This window comes from Cenococcum geophilum, assembly GCF_001692895.1.
Source record: "Cenococcum geophilum 1.58 unplaced genomic scaffold K441scaffold_93, whole genome shotgun sequence".
Lineage (NCBI taxonomy): Eukaryota > Fungi > Ascomycota > Dothideomycetes > Gloniales > Gloniaceae > Cenococcum > Cenococcum geophilum.
This window is the reverse complement of record NW_027137651.1, coordinates 29252-33957: the sequence shown is the minus strand read 5'-3', so window position 1 is coordinate 33957 and position 4706 is coordinate 29252.

Genomic DNA, 4706 nt, shown 5'->3' with positions numbered 1-4706 from the left:
TAAAAGAGCAAAGCTTTAGCTACTAGAAAAATTTTAACAGCGCGACTTAAAGACTACATACCAAAATGCCTTTAGGCTAGCTGCTCTACTTTATTTAAGTATACTAGCATTAATGTCGCTAAATAGGTCGCATCCTATATTACCAGCTATTTGCTATCTATAGCCCTAGAGTGTTGTTTATAGAACGGGTGCCTCCGCCCTATAGAAAACCATATTAAGCTTAGCTTATACCTCTTTTAGGACTATAGCGTTCTATACAAGCTAACTTTACCAACAAGCGTATATTTCTGCTATAAATATTCTCTATAGATAGAATTAGACTTAAATTAGGCTAATTATTATTCTGGCTACCTTTAAACCCCTCCTATATTTTGCGGCCTCGTATATGCTTACGGAATTGTTACTATTACTAGGCGCTGCCCATTTTGCTTTAGCTAGTTAAAATATTAACAATTTCTAGAGCCGCGTTACTTTAACGTATATATTAATTAGTATATAAATAAGTTACCTAAGGGGCCAGCAGACTGTTTAGTGTGTAAGCATACCTCCTAAAATCCTTATAAGTTGCGAAGTTACTTAGATAAAATCTATGGAGTTTATCCTATAGGCATAGGAAAGAGCCTAAAACGTAAAAGAGAGAGAAATAACGGAGGAGGAGATACACAATTTTACGCTAGCAAGATATAATATTTATTAGACATTTAAATAATATAATACTATTTTACTTTATAATTATTCGCTATATATTCCTACTTAACCTAAATTATAATAAAAATATATTTATATCCCAGTTTCTAAATTTATTAATTTTGTTTTTAGAATATATTCTATAAATAAAATCTAGATCTTGGTTAATGGATTTAGAATATAGTTTCTTAAACGGCTTAACTTTATATATATATCTGCCAGCCAAGCCGTTTTTACTAACTTCTTTATATAGCTCTTTTACTCCCTCACTTACTTATAAGGCTCCCTTACTCCATTATAAAGCCTCCTTATCTCTATATAGTTGTTTAGGAAAAATATACATATTTATCTTTATAAGAAGCCCCCCAAACTTTCTTAGACTATAACGCCCATACCCTAGACATAGAAGATACTACCTTACACAATTAACTAACTGGGCATTTAACTGGGGGGACGAAAATCGGCATACCGACTATTAATTACCTCCGGCGTATTAAATTGTTCCTTAGGAAAGCCTAGCTAAGTTTAACTCCGACTAATCCCAAGTCGATACAGACGAAGAAGATTTTATTAAATTAGAGCGGCCGTACGATTTAGCTAAGGCGCCTGTTAATTAAGGCATCTAATAAGCTAAAATTCAAATAACGCGGTTAAGGTGTACTATAAAATTAACTTAATAGTAGCTAGGATACTCTTATATTACCCTATATAGCAAAATAGAATTAATATATCTAAGAGTGGGAATTATAAAGAAATCCCTCCTCTCCAATTACCTACCAATATGGGCAATGTACTGTTTCTATAGCTTAGGACAGGTTTTAAATAGCCGTACTATAGCAATTAATTATCCTATATTCTTAAGGCAAGGCTAGCGGCAATAATCATAATAACGTGCACGTGAAAGAACCTAAGCTTTTAGGCGTTCCCGAAGTTAATCCGGTGTAACTTTCGCAGGGCTCTTCCATATACCTATTTAGTCAGTAAATAAGGATCGCAGAAGGCGCCTACAAGTCTACATAAGGCGCAAGCCCTAGATAGACGTGCATTCGGTACTATATATTTTTATTAAAGGCTATATACTAAATCCATTTTAATAACAGAAGCAGGTAAGGCTGAAATAATTATACTATTATATCTTAATATGCGACCAACACATTAGATGCAAGAAAGCCGTTAGGAGTGGTATATACAGATCTAGCAAGACATCAATAACCAAAGATACCAAAAATCCCAATTAAGCGGCGTTAAGCCTAGTGTATACTAATCTCCTTATATTGCAATTATTTCTATCCTATCTCGCGCATAATAAAAATCTCAGCATATACTATCTTTTAAGAAAGAGTAAGAAAACCGCAAAGGGCCTATAAGAGCTGTTTAGCTATTATTCAACCTTTTATAGTAGGAGGGATAAAAGGGTAATAGACTGGTTAGGGTAATAGAAGGTGTTCGCGCCATAATTTACTAGGGTCTTCTCCAGCCAATGTAGGCAATTTAAAACTTTAGCTAGTTAGTAACAAATCGGATGTACTATAAGGAAAAGTTTACCGTTATAAAAGGGATATCATAGTCCTTATAAGTAGCTACTAGTACCGCACACGCTAGGATAGAAAGTACTATAACGGCGTTTATAAGGACTATTATGGTAAGCCTTTGGATAGGGTTATCACGCTCTATAGTAAATAAATTAAGCAATTCTTGGCGGTAGGAGCCTTAATAGTCTATAAAATTGGGCTGCTTTCTAATACGGCTTTTAAGGAGAATTAAATATATATAGGCAATAAAGATCTCTTTAAGGCTAATAAGGCCAACCTCTAATATAAACCAAAAGTAGGAACTCTCTAAGAGGGATACATAGCCTACTTTAGCAACTAAACTATAGATATAGGTTAGAGGGAAAGGTTAGGAGAGTATATAGGAAGAACCTATAGTCCAAAGAGTGCTATCCTTAACAAGAACACTACTGCCCTAACCCCCGTAAAAATCGGCTTACCACTATCAACTTTAAAAAGAATATTATTTAGCGACGTATACTATATTCATTAGCTTTACCCCTCTATAAATTTACTTCATAAATTACTTTAATAATTAGAGGAATAGTTGCAAACCCGTATAAAATAATAAGCGGTAATCTTACGTCAGCTATAATAGGATATTAGTTCTGTTTCTGGCCTAAAAATTAACTATAGTTTAACATACAGTATATATAATCCCAAAATGTATTAATAATAACTAAAATAATAGTAGAAATAAATTGGGGCAATAAGAGGAGGGCTGCTAGCACCAAAGTTTGTTATATTGCTTTCTGTTTTCTATTATAAAAATAAAGATAAAAGCAGAAACTTGGGCAGATAAATATATAAGCAGTCGAGATATACTAAAGGAGAGTTATTAATTTTATTATAACAGCGGCGAAGAGTATTTATATAAACGAATAAGGGCCGCAACACATATATATACGCACGCGGCCAGCATACTTTTAGGATACGGTTTTACTTCATTTTACTCCTTTACTTAGCGCTTAAACTAGACATAGTCGGCTTCGGATAATATTTAGTCAGTCCCCTATAACAAACCTTAGTGGCCCAATTAAAGAGCATCGCATTTCGGGGCGTCTTGTTTTTAGCCTAGATGCTTATACTCTAGAATTCTTATAGTTAGAAGCTCGAACTTTAGGTCGCTTTTAGGCCGGAGCCTATACTTTAGGGTCACTTTCTATCTAGGCGCCCGTGCTTTATAGCGTCACTTTTTATCTAGGCGCCCGTACTTTATAGCGTCTCGTTTTTAGTCCTAGTGCCCGTGCGCGTTAGGGAGAAAAGTGTAAGGAAGGGAAGTAAGGTAGGAGCGAACACAGAAGATTAAAGATTGGGCACGGAAAAGTTAAGCTAACCCAATATAGCTCGGACTAAGGCTTCGCAGGGCTTAGTTAAATACTAAGCTATAATAACTAGTTTTAGTTTGTTCCGTAACGCGTAAGGCTCTAATATAGTAGGGCTCCCAAGAGCGGGTTTCCTAGGGTTAGTTATATAAGCGCCCATATATAATTATATGGCCGGTCCTAAAATAAGCTAAACCTAACATACCAAATACAGATAGTCAACCTCTTTTTACAGCGGTTAATCGACCCGTTTCCTAAAATTAGGATCCTGTTTCTTAAAACCAGATCCAGTTTTCAGGATCGCGCCCTTTTTATAATAGTTAATTAGCTGTCTCCTAGGGCCAGGTTTAGTTTTAGGATCGCGATTTAAGCCAGGGTAAAAATAGCCCTATACTTACTCTTCCAAGACCATTAAGCCGCTTAGCTCAACTACTATACCTTTTTAGCCGTATTTAGTGTGTTTAGCTTAGTAAACATTCCTAACAGTTAACTAGCCCATTCCTAAAAACAGACTTAGGATATAGTCTTTAGAATTAGAATATAGTCTTTAGAATCGAACCCAGTTCTTAAAACAAGATTCAGTTTTTAAAGCCACAACTTAGGCTAACATTAAGGGATATATCCTATATTTACTCTTAACATTCCCACCTTATTAATATGAAATTTAGTTAACCTATACGCCAGTTATCCTATAAAAACACTAGAGAGCTACTAAGCCATTAATTATTTATTACAGTTATATATCTAAAGCAAAGATTACTATTAAGGTCAAAGCGAGCTGTAAATAAAAATTTTCGAAAACAAAAGGGGACCTTCTTAGAAAAGGCCAATAGATTAAAGCGACACTTTGACGTAGATTGCTATATCCTTATACGGCGCAATAGTCGATTTTATATTTATACGTCTACAGATTAATCTTTATAGCTTCCAAACCCACAAGACCTAGTAGGCCCTCTTCTCTCTATTACTATACGGAATATACTAACTGTTTTAAAGGAAAGGTTCTATCCTATTCTAGTTAAGAAGACTCTAGCACATTTTGACCAGGTTAAAGAGGATGGGTCAACGAAGGTTAATTCTAAGACATCCGGATTGGAAAGTGACGACCTTAAGGACTAAGCAAGTCACGGGGCGGCTAACTTAT